Source organism: Heptranchias perlo, chromosome 6, assembly GCF_035084215.1.
Source record: "Heptranchias perlo isolate sHepPer1 chromosome 6, sHepPer1.hap1, whole genome shotgun sequence".
In the NCBI taxonomy this organism is placed as follows: Eukaryota; Metazoa; Chordata; class Chondrichthyes; order Hexanchiformes; family Hexanchidae; genus Heptranchias; species Heptranchias perlo.
In genome coordinates this window covers 49,330,906-49,344,193 of record NC_090330.1, presented here as the reverse complement: position 1 = coordinate 49,344,193, position 13,288 = coordinate 49,330,906, and positions in this window count along the sequence as shown.

The following is a 13,288-nucleotide window of genomic DNA, read 5'->3' as shown; positions in this document are numbered from 1 at the left end:
TAATGTGGGGAAATGTGAAATTATCCACATTGGTAGGAAGAATAGAAAAGCAGAATATTTTTTAAAGAGGTGAGAGACTAAGAAATGTTGTTATTCAGAGAGATTTGGGTATCCTTGTACATGAATCACAGAAAGTTAACATGCAGGTTCCAGAAGCAATTTGGAAAGCAAATGGTATGTTAGCTTTTATTGCAAGGGTGTTGGAGTTTAAGAGTAAGGAGGTCTTGCCACAATTATATAAGGCTCTGGTGAGACCACACCTGGAATATTGTGTAAAGTTTTGATCTCCTAAGCTAAGGAAGGATATACTTGCCCGAGAGGGGGTGCAATCAAGGTTAACTAAATTGATTCCTGGGATGAGAGGGTTGTCCTGTGTGGAGAAATTGATTAGAACGGGCCTATACTCTCTGGAGTTTAGAAGAATGAGAGGTGATCTCATTGAAACGTATAAAATTCTTTGAAGGCTGGATAGGGTAGATGCTGAGACGCTGTTACCCCTGGCTGGAGAGTCTAGAACTGGGGGTCATAGTTTCAAGATAAGGGGTTGGCCATTTAGGACTGAGATGAAGAAAAATTTCTTCACTCAAAGGGTTGTGAATCTTTGGTGTTCTCTGCCCCAGAGAGCTGTGGATGCCGAGTCGTTGAGTATATTCAAGACTGAGATTGATAGATTTTTGGACACTAAGGGGATCAAGGGATATGGGGATAGGGCAGGATAGTGGATGAGTTTGAAGATCAGCCATGATCTTATTGAATGGCGGAGCAGGCTCGAGGGGCTGTATGGCCTACTGTTGCTCCTATTTCTTATGTTCTTCCATAAACAGGCCCTCACCTCTTATGAAACAAAAGATAACTTTATGCAGTTAATGAAGGTGATGTTGTATGCCATAAGGTTCACAATCTACCCATACCATCTTGGTGTATCCCCCATACAAAATCCTGTTATTAAACCTTGACATAAATGCTTTCGCAATGCTCATCAATTAGTAGGAGCAGCTTTATCAAGAATACATCAGGAACTACTTCAGGGTGTATCTGAAAGATTCAGATTAACCTCAGTCCAACAGTAAAGGCACTAATTCAGTCAGTGATATCCTATGTAGGAATACAATTAAATCATTTAAAGACCTGCTAACATACTGATTTGCTGAATACTCACTTTTTTTTAAGAAACATCAATTTCTGAAATAATTAAACATCAGCAATTTTTGTATTCGGAATCTGAATTAAAGCTTTTTAGTCCAATTTAATCAAAGAAAATATGTTTCTAGGGCACCAGCATTACTGGGTAAATCAAAAAGTAGTATCCACATGGGAAAAGGATGAGCGACATTTAATTATGTAATTAGAGGTTTATTTGGTAGACTACTCTGTCTAACCCAAAATGTTTGCGGGTAACTAATTCAACTTATGTTTTTCTATAAGCCTTGTCTGACTTTAAGGCAGTTTAAAAGAATCCATTGGTGTCAGATAAATGCTAGATATGTTATGCTATTCCATCTGTTCATTTACATATTGTTTGAGAATACCCAGAGCTCAAACTCTGTTGGTATGTAATGTGAAGTTATCACTAATATCAAGACCTAAGATAGAAGTACCCTTGAATCTGCAAGATGAATTTTAGAGGAAATATTTTGGTTCGAAGGAAGAGTTGCTTACATGCCATGATACTTTTCTCCTTTGCTGATGGTTGAAGAGGCTTATTATGGCTTGGAGGTCACTTGTGTACTGCCTTCTGCAAAGAATGTCTTAATTCAGTGGAAGTATTTTGAAATCCTTAAAATGACCACATAGGCATAGTAATCAAGGATTTCAGATGCATTTGAAATATATAAACACTTCACCACCATTTTAACAGATACGTTGATTTGTTTAAAACAATAAATAGTACACATAAAGTACAGGGGTAACTACCTATATTAAAATAGCAGACAATCGAATTTCATGTAAATATGGTCAGCTTCTGCTTGTTAATAACACAGTGCAATTTCACCACATAATTGTATTAAGGAGATATGAAAAACATTCTTTAGTGAAAATTTTCTCCATAGTCCCTGGTGCCTGAATATTTGATTAATGTTTTAATTAAAGATTATGTAAATAAGATGAACTTGTGTCACAAGAGGTATGACATTGAGGCTTTGATGTATTCTGGATGTCAGTGGTACTTGTGCTTAAAGGACAGATGACAACATTGTGATCCTCTTTTCATGCCAATGTTCTTGCTGACTTAAGTTAGAGCAGTAAATATCTGATTTATTAACCAATGTATGTCAAAAGCTTTGATAATTTCCTGAAAGAGAACTATGTAGGATCATGTGAAGAGAACAATAGATGTCAAATCCACCACGCACTTTGCAACCATTACATATGATGGCTAAATCACAGGAAGACTTATTTATACAATCGAAGTAGTGAGATATCATTTACAATGGTATATATTTATAATGCTGAACTGTTATGGAAACACCATGGCCCCAAAATCCTGATGAGGGGGAAGGGTGGGACCTTTTGGGAGAACCTGATATTTTGGTGGACCTGGGACTTGCTGAGAATCTGTCCATGTTGTGCTCTGCCAGGTTTTCCACCCCGTTCTGCCATTAGAAAGAGCTGTGCCCACACACTGTTCAGTGCAGCCATTCAAATGAAGAAATCAAGATAGGATCACATCACTCAACCTTAAGCCTGTAATTTACACCCTTGGATCTGCCCATTCAAACTACTGCAGGATTTAAGTGCCATTTCTCTACTGACCTTGATAATGAAGGAGGAAGTGGATTTCCTAAAGGTTAACTTCAAAGTTAAAGTCAATTCAAAACTTCAGCTAACTAACTTTTCCTTCCCTTGGGCAATCTTGAAAATGTTTTCGGGTTGCACTTTGGGAGATTCAGGATCCATTTTGAAGCATTTTGGGAGAGTAGTTTGAGTAAGGAAATTTCAGGGTAAGTTCTTAAAGGTTTCAGAAAGGGATTCCCAATGGGCATCCCAGTGTTTATGCTTTATATGGTGCAGGCAGAGGAGGAAGATGAACAAAAGGAAGCCATGAGAATCAAACAGCACTGAAGATCCGTACAGACCGAGATGCTCCTTCATCAACATCTCTGTACAGTTACATCTTAGGCTTTGTCTCACTCCTGAAGCCTCTTCCTCATGGAATGTTAGCACATGAATGTCTACTGATCCTTTGCTTGTAGCCCTTTGCTCATGGGCATTGTAGGTAATCTTCTCCTGCATCAGGATGATATTGTTTCAATGCTTTTTTATATTCTACTATCCTTTCTTTTCCTGTATGTAATCTATCATCTTTGAAATGGATGAACAGTGAGTGTATGAGAACAATGAAATGGTAGATAATAGATGAACACATGCATGCATGTAACCATGTGGGAGAAGGTGATTTGCAGGGATTTAGGTGATAAAGTAATTGGTCATTTATTTTCATGGTTACACCAAAGAGGATAGTGCTTGAACACTTAATGGCATGCAGTGAACACTTGTTTCTGTTATTCCATGGTACCAATTTATGTTGAGGCCAGAACACCTACCTTGGCTGCCCCTTGTCATTCTGCATAGTAGAGTAACCTAGTAGTCAGCAAGGATTCACTCTCAGCTCCAGCCATTTCCTTCTAAATTTCCCTTGCAGAACAGTTTGAATTTTTTTTTCCTTTAACACCAAATTGTGGATCCCTCCTCAGCCTCATCTCAATCAAGAAGCACACTAACTCACTGTTTGTAAAGTTAACTGCTCTTTTTTGCCATTCATAAGCTTCTGCCATGTCTAGTTCAGGAACGTCATATAGGCTCTTATATTAATTTAATGGTCTCTACATTGATATAAGGGCACACACCTGTGGCAATATAGCAGCATACCCCTACACTAGTCAATGATGCTGGAAAAAAGATTTCTAGTGTATATGTAAAAGAACTTAAATTTATTTAATGCTAATTATTTGTAGAAGGAATGAGGTAGAAATATTTTCAGTTTCACATCTTAAATACTGTAATTGCATATTTTTCATACCATCTGATCTGTGAGATAGTAGGGAAAACTCAGTGAGGTGGAACAGCAGTGTGCATCCTTGCTAGATGGAAGCATGGGTTAGAGAATCAAGACCACAGAGTTGTTTTCTGACTCATGCCCCCATCTAGCAAGGCTCCACTCTGGAAGCGCAGCCTCGTTGAATTTGCCCTATAGTTCAGTTCTCTTCTTTTACAGTTATTCTGTCCACTGCCTCTAAACCCTAGAGTTCCATTTTTTCTTCTTTCTCAGTTTCTCGTATTGTTAATTACCCTTTATCTTTGCATGGGAACACCAGCACCTGCAAGTTCCCCTCCAAGTCACATACCATCCTGACTTGGACATATATCGCCATTTCTTCAACGTCGCTGGGTCAAAAACCTGGAACTCCCCACCTAATAGCATTGTGGGAGTATCTTCTCCACACGGACTGCAGCGGTTTAAGAAGAAGGCCCACCATCACCTTCTCAAGGGCAACTAGAGATGGCAATAAATGCTGGCTTTGCCAGCGATGCCCATATCCCGAGAATGAATTTTTTAAAAAAATCTGCAACATGTCCCTCCCTTGCAACATGCAATATCCTTTAGACTTGTTCCTTCAATGGTGGATATGGATGACTATTCCATAGTTTTGCTTGATTACCTTAGAGATAAAGGAGTATTTATGCATAATTTTCCTCTTGAGATTAAATACATGGGGTAAGTTTAATGATGGGACAGATTATATATGTTTTAGAGGAACAAACTTTGTAGCTCAGTGGTAGCACTCTTGCATCTGAGTCAGAAGGTCGTGCCCCACTCCAGAGACTTGAGCACATAATCTAGGCTGACACTTCAGTGCAGTACTGAGGGGGCGCGGCACTGTTGGAGGATGGGATGTTAAACCGAAGCCCCATCTGCCCTCTCAGGTGAATTTAAAAGATCCCACGGCACTATTCAAAGAACACCAGAAGAGTTCTCCTGGTGTTCTGGCCAATATTTATCCATCAAGCAACAACACTAAAACAGATTATATGGCCATTTATTTAATTGCTATTTGTGGGACCTTGCTCTGTGCAAAATTAGCTGCCATGTTTCCCTACATTACAATAGTTTCTACACTTCAAAACTTCTTCATTGACTGTAAAGCACTTTGAGATGTTCTGAAGACATGAAATATGCAATATAAATGCTCATCTTCTCAAATGTTAAAGTCTGTGTGCATCTTGGATATTAAAGGGCAGGCACAATTAAAGCCCCATGGGAGAACCCAGAGGTATTTTTGCAGGTAATGGGGGAGGAGTATTACCTGGTCTCCTCCTAATGAAGAATGGTATGTGTGTCAGATGCTGTGATTTGCATGTCAGTGGTCTTTATGTTTATTTAAAGGTTCCGTTCCCTCTCCTAATGAATGCATGCTGTTGTTCCACAGCTGGAATAGCAGCAGTATGATATAGTGCTTTCATTGGGAGATCCCAAAGTGATCTAAAACCAATGGATTACTTTTGAAGTACACACATTGTTATTACGTAGGAATGATGGCCGACAATTTGAACACAGGACTATCCCACAAATGACAAATAAAAGCGTGACCAGATAATCTGTTTTTATGATGTTGGTTGAGGGAAGAAATTGGGCAAGACACCAAGACATATCCTTACAGTTCTTCAAATAGTGCCATGGGATCTTTTACATCTACCTGCACAGGCAGTCAGGGCTTTGGTTTGATGTCTCGGGGTGGGCATCCTGTTACAAATTAACACCCCATTCCAAATTTATAAATTCTGAATTAAAATCTGAATTTATGGCATGGTGACTGAGTGCCATTTAAAAAATTAACTCAACTTGAATGATGGGTGGGACTTTCTGGCTTTCTAATTTGATGTATTTTGTGTTAGTCAGAGCTAGTCCCTCTCGTCAGTACAGCCTGTAGGCTTTTAAAAAAAAATTCCAGTGCCATTTCTGACATTGGCCTCTTGTCGCTGTATATCTCTAATGTTCCTTGTTTTAGTAAGCGACATTCTGGGCACCTTCAGCAGTCCGGTTATCAGCCTTCTTAGTTAATGGCCCCATCCTACTCTTTCCTTGGTTAACTGTCCTGCTAACTTTCAAAACTACTTTGTTCCAACATACAGCATCTCTATGCAATGGTCAAGAGGTGAGACAGGTAAGGACAGAAGCTGAAATGGGGGTGGAACAAAGAGAATGCAAGCTGGTGAGGGTGAGAGAATGTAAACCAGAAGTGGATGGGAGAAAAGTGAAAAGTAAGTAGGACTGACAAACAGATGGGGCTAAGAAAGAAAATTTGAACCAAAAGGAGGAGACAATGTGAACCAGAAGGAAAGAGGAAGAAACAACAAATCTGTAGAGGATAGATAGCAAGAGCAAATCAGAAAAGGAGAGAGTGATCCAGAAAAGTCAAGACCATGAACCAGAAAAGGAGGGACTGAAAGCACGAGCACAAACCAGAAAGAGAGAGAATAAGCAAATCAGGGATAGAGAAAGTGTGCACGTGCTAAAACTGCAAAGAATTAGCTCAAGACAGAGAGAGCAAACTGGAAAGAGACAAAAAAAGTGCAAGCCAATTTAGGTTTGGGCATCATCAGCAAGCTGCTGAGCACTCAATGAGTGTTAGCAGGCAGCTCGCCACATCAGGGAGCTAAAAATCTGATGGATCAATGAGCGAGCCAAGCTGGAAGTCGGCACTGAAAGCATTCCCCCCAAAAAAATCTCCCAAATCATTTTTGTAGCTGCCTCGAGCAGTCTCTTTGAGGACCATTGGTTAGGCCACTCACTGCCTGGTACAAATGAGCAGAACATTTATAAAATTAAAAGAAAAAAGCTTTTACTACACTGTCATTACAAAACTTTAGTTGAAATAATTTTTCAGTTTAAAGGATTTTTTTTAACTTTGTACACAGAGAAAGATACAGTGATGTGTTCAGCACTAAATTAGCAATTCATATGTTCCTATGTTCCATTTGTCCTTTGGTATGAATCTCAGCATAAAACGTTGTCCAGTAATTCACTTTCATATTTTTAAAGAATTCAAAGCTAAAGGCAAACCCTAACTCCATTATTTTTCCTTTTCCATTTTGATACCCAGATCATATTTTTAAACCAAGGAGGTTCCCTCTCCTCAATCTGTGTTTGTTTATCTTCAAATACCAGACTGACAGCATAGAAAAAAAAATCATATTTGCAAAGATAAATCAGTCATTTTCAACAACTTGGCAAATAAAAATGCACTCTGAATGGAAAGGGAGTTATTGCATTTCCTTATATCTGTTCAGGCTGCCTTCATACGAACATTTTTGCCTTGATGTGAAGCATTTTAGGATACACGTGGACATGAAAGGAGTGAGACCATCTCTAGTAAGTAGTCACACTTCCCAGTGCGAAGGTCAAGTTTAAAAAATACCCCTGGGACTTGCTAGGAACTTCAAAAACTTGGTATGCTGTTGTTTTAATGTTTTTAGAGTGCCTTCTCCTAACACTAAATCTTAGTCACCCAGGGAGCATTGCATTGTGCATACAAACCAGCAAGATTCTGCCAGCTACACGTTTACCATGACAATCATCTTGTAGACTCTCCACCTGAAGTAAAACTCTTGAATGTAGTACTTGGACGTTTTCACAATTTCTTCTATGTGAAATCTTCATTGTCATTAGATTGTCATAAATAATAAATCTGGGTTCATTTACAGCCCAAATGTAAAAGATAGCGAAATATAGTTAGAAATAAGTCTGAGGTTAAATGGCTGATAGATAATAAAAAGCAAAACTATAAATTATGGAAATATGAAACAATAACAGAAAATGCTGGAAACATTCAGCAGGTCAATCAGAGGAGCACAAGGAAAGGAAAAGACAGCTTACACAGAGAGAGCAGATTCCCCCACCAGTACAATGTGATGTTCAACAGAGGGTCATAATACTTTAGTAAGGTGCACTGCTAAGTAACAAGCTGTGATGCACTATTGGTGTCTTACATACAGCAGATTTTGTATCTGTCATCACAGAAGAAGACACAAGAAACATATCAGAGATAATTGGGAACCAAGGGTCTAATGAGAGTGAGGAACTTAAAGTAATTACTATTAATAAAGAAAATGTACTGGAAAAATTAATGGGACTAAAAATCGACAAATCCCTTGGACCTGATGGCCTCCATAGGAGAGTTCTGAAAAGAGGTGGTTACAGAGATAGTGAATCCATTGGTTTTGATCTTCCAGAATTCCCTAGATTCTAGAACGGTCCCCGTGGATTGGAAGGTAGCAAATGTAACCCCACTATTCAAGAAAGGAGGGAGAGAGAAAACAGGGAACTATAGGCCAGTTAGCCTGATATCAGTAGTAGGGAAAATGCTAGAATCTATTATTAAGGATGTAGTAACAGGGCACTTAGAAAACCACAATATGGTTAGGCAGAGTCAACACAGTTTTATGAAAGGGAAATTGTGTTTGACAAATCTAATAGAGTTTTTTAAGGGTGTAATTAGCAGGGTTTGGGTGTCTCTGCACACGAATCACAGAAAGTTAACATGCAGGTACAGCAAATAATTAGGAAGGCAAATGGTATGTTAGCCTTTATTGCAAGGGGGTTGGAGTGTAAGAGTAAGGAGGTCTTGCTGCAATTATATAGGGCTCTGGTGAGACCACACCTGGAATACTGTGTACAGTTTTGATCACCTTAAGTAAGGAAGGATATACTTGCCTTAGATGGGATGCAACGAAGGTTCACTAGATTGATTCCTGAGATGAGAGGGTTGTCCTATGAGGAGAGATTGAGTAGAATGGGCCTATATTCTCTTAGGTTTAGAAGAATGAGAGGTGATCTCGTTGAAACATATAAAATTCTTAGAGGGCTTGTCAGGGTAGATGCTGAGTGGCTGTTTCCCCTGGCTGCAGAGTCTCGAACTAGGGATCGTAGTCTCAAGACAAAGGGCCGGCCATTTAGGACAGTGATGAGGAAAAATTTCTTCACTCAAAAGGTTGTGAATCTTTGGAATTCGTTGGAGGGCTGTGGATGCTCAGTCATTGAGCATATTCAAGAGTGAGATCGATAGATTTTTAGACACTAAGGGAATCAAGGGATATGGGGATGGGGCAGGAAAGCAGAGTTGAGGTCGAAAATCAATCATGATCTTATTGAATGGCGGAGCAGGCTCGAGGGGTCGTATGACCTACTCCTGCTCCTATTTCTTATGTTCTTATGATCTAAAATACTGAAAGTTTTGGATGAAGGTGTAAAGAACAACGACTTACATTCACATAGCACTCATCACATCAAAACGATGTCTAAACTGTTTACAAAGCAGAGATAAAAATAAGCACTAAGTGGGGTGAGGGGACGGAGAACATGCAGCATGATGATACAGAAAAGGGCTGAAAGATGAAAGGTCTTTAGAAGACCTTTGAAAGCAAGGAGGGAGGAGGTAAGGTGGAGGGAGTTCCAGAGGCATGGGGCATGATTTTAAAAGGACAGCAGGATGGCAGTGGGGGGATGAATGGGCGCGCAGGTAACCTGAATAATAAAAGCTTATTATCCTTGTTTCTGGGTTTGGCGTCTGAAAGCTGCACAGCGGGCGGACTGTGCACCCGCATGACCTGCTGTCAACTGGAGCATCTAGATTTAAAGGGCCATTGCTCCAAAGGATTTTGCTGAAGCAAGGAGACAGAATAGAGCAGCACAACGGCAAGGCAGCTCCAAGATTCAGCGACGCCTCACTTGAGGTGCTGCTGGCTGGGGTGTGGAAGAGGAGGGATCTATTTTACACGGCCGACAAGAGGAAGCGCCCTGCCTCTGCCACCAAGAAGGCCTGGCTCGAGGTGGCAGAGGAGGTCACCAGCAGGAGCAACATATCCCACAAGAAGCGTTTCAATGACCTAACTAGGTCAGCAAAAGTGAGTACACTTATTGATTCTCCTGCATTCTGTGGTGCACATAACACCCACCCCCCAACTCATTCTGCACTGCCAAAACTATTTCATCACATTACTCTTCACACCCACTTAAGGCTCATCCTCAAATTAACTTCACTTCCTCACCTTCCCATTTGTGACCCCACCACTAACACTCACCCCAATCCTGAGCCAATGTGATGTTTCTGTCTGATACTAACCCTCTCATGCATCTCTTTCACAGTCAGCCTCACCCAAAGCAATGCATTCATCGGCTGACCACTTCACCCTCACTCACTCACACATCTGTACTTTTTCGTCTTGTAGGAGAAGAGAGCGCAAAAGAGGGCGAGGACTGGAGGGGGCCACAGCAAATAGTGGTCCTCACAGAGGTGGAGGAGGCAGCCCTGGAGATCAGCCACACCCTTGGGTGCCTGTCCATCGGGGACGGTGAGACTGGCACCCCACAAACATCTGGTGACACATCTTTAACATTCATCACACACAATATGAATTGATGTTAACATGCCTTGCTATCTTTAACACATCAGTATGCTCATCGCAACATGACGCATCTGTGATGATGCTTAATATTGCCTTCTTTTCTCTTACAGGCCCTTCAACGACCGCAGTGATGGGACAGGGCAATTCCTCAGAGGAACTCCAGGCCTCTGAGGGTGCACCGTTACATCTTAGCGAGCCATCCACCAGCGCAGGTACTCACACCTCGGTAGTACTCACACAACTAGTAGTCAATTAGTTGGGTTGGCACTTGGTGAGTCACTACACACAAGTGAGCAGATACTGGTGGCAGGGACAGCTGTGGAGAGTCCGCATCGGTGGGCGCACTCCTCTCCAGGCTTTGTTCAGCTGGACACAGATGCTGAATCCCAGGGGCCATCCTTTAAAAGGAGAGTGATCAAGGGACAGCAGCACATTTGCGAGGTACTGGAACAGGTGACACGCACGCTCTCCACAATAGTGCAGAGGATGGAGGAGTCCAACTCCTGCATTAGTGGAATGGCGGCACAGGTAAGTGCGGGAATGTCTGAGATAGTGTCGCAGGTAAGTGCGGGAATGTCTGCGGTGGAGAGAAGGCTAGCCTCCATTGAGCTACAAGCACAGCTCACAAATGAATCCACTCAGGCCCTGACAATGGCCGTTCGCACTCAGGGTGAACAACATTCTGCCGCCTTAAACAGGCAGACAAAATCTTTACAACTGGGCTTACAAGGCATCACACATGTCTTCCAAACTGTTCTCCAGCAGGGTGATGGAGTGATGTGGGGAGAGATGATGGCGAAAGGGGACATCGGAGTGGAGACGCCACTCAAAGCACTCCCACATCTCACCCGTTGCCGCCTCTCAACCAGTACCCGAAATGCTGCCTCCTCCCCAGGTGGCCGAGTCTTCCCCTGCAAAGGTGCAGGTGGAGCAGTCTTTGGCGGGGCCCACATGGGCACCAAAACCCAGAGGGCGTAGGCCGAAAGCACCTAAGCAGTCAGGGCATGAACATGAACAACCTGCCACTACCTCTGCTACAGCCACAGGGGATGCACCATGTAGAAGCGGTAGGAAGAGAAAGGCTAAGGTTTTTTCATCATGAAGAGAATGCACAAGGGTGTCTGACAGACTGTCACTTTTCTCATTTATATTTGTTTTTTGATAAAGTCACATTAAATGTTATCATTCTCACCACTACAGCCACGTCTTGCCCATTCTTGACTGCCTTTTGTGATAGCGGCCTTTCACATGCTTCATCATGAACGGCGAGACTTGAGGCCACCCAGTGGGTGACTTTACAGTGGGTGTATGTGTAGTTGTAGGACTGTTTTGTGTGTGGAGGGGGGCGGGTGGCGGGTGGCGGGGATGGTGTTGGTGCTGCTCTTTCCAAGTGGTGTGAGGACTGGACTATTCTCACTTTGTGATTTCCTTACGAGAAGCATCCACTTCCAGAGGCTCAGAATGAGTCGCCAGGTGGTCGCAGACACCTGCAGCCTCCTTCATGCTGAGCTGCTCCCGGCTGGGCCTGGCGGCATCTCATTACCCATCCCAGTTAAAGTGACCACTGCCCTCAACTTCTTCCTCCGGATCATTCCAGGGTGCCACCAGTAACATCACTGAGATATCTCAGTCGTCTGCCCACAAGCACATAAGACAAGTCACTGATGGTTTGTTTCACATGGCATCGCAATACGTCAACTTCCCCATGGACGACCTCAGACAGACAGAGAGAGCATGGGGTTTCCACTCTGGGCCTAATGAACAGCCAGGTGAGACACTGATCTGCCGATGGGTTCCTCCTCCTCCTCCTGGTCCTCCTCCTCCTACTCCTGCTCCTCCTCAATGTTGATGGCAGATGTGGATGCTGGATGAGGGCATGGGGCCTCATCAACTGGTACCCCTCTTTGTTGCGCCATGTTGTGCAGGACAAAACACACAACTATAATTTGACCCACTCTTGGTGGTGCGTATTGAAGCACTCCCCCAGAACAATTGAGGCACCGAAATCGCATCTTCAACAGTCCTGTCACATGTTCAATGACAGACCTGGTGGCAATCTGACTGTCATTGTCTTGACCCTGTGCCTCGCTGATGGGATTCCTCAGAGGTGTGATGAGCCACGTCTTCAGGGGGTATCCCATGACCTCGAGGAGCCAGCTCTTAAGGCTGTTTGGTGCGTGGAAGAGGGCCGGGATGTTGGATTCCCTCAGAATGAATGAATCATGGCAGCTTCCAGGGTATCTGGCGCACACGTGAAGAAATCTTTTGCGGTGGACACAAATGAGCTGAGGATTGCTGGAGTGATATTCCTTTCTGTTGATGAACAGTCCTGGCTCGTGCTCGGATTGCTATATGGGTGCAATCGATTGCACCCTCTACCCGTAGGAAGCCAGCCTTAGAGTGCAAACTCACTGCCCTCTCCATCTGGCTGAGGTCGTCCATGGGGAAGTTGACGTAATGCGATGACCCGTGAAACAAACTGTCGGTGACCTGTCTTATGCTCTTGTGGGCAGACAGTTGAGACATCCCAGCGATGTTACCAGTGGCACCCTGGAACGATCCGGAGGAAGAAGTTGAGGGCAGAGGTCCTTTAACTGGGATGGGTAATCAGATGCCGCCAGCATAAAGGAGGCTGCAGATTTCTGCAACCACCTGGCAACTCACTCTGAGCCTCTGGAGGTACTGCTCCTCAGAGAGGTCCAGGAAGCTCAGCCTCGGTCCGTAGACCCTCTGGTGAGGTTAGTGCCGCCTGTGACGTGGGTCCCTCTGTTGTTGCCCTCTCTGCTCTTGTGCAGGTGTCTGTGGCGCACTACTGTGTTAAGGAGCTACAAATGGCGGAAGTGCACGCCGTGCCTGGTGAGGATGGTGATATTGCTCGTCATCA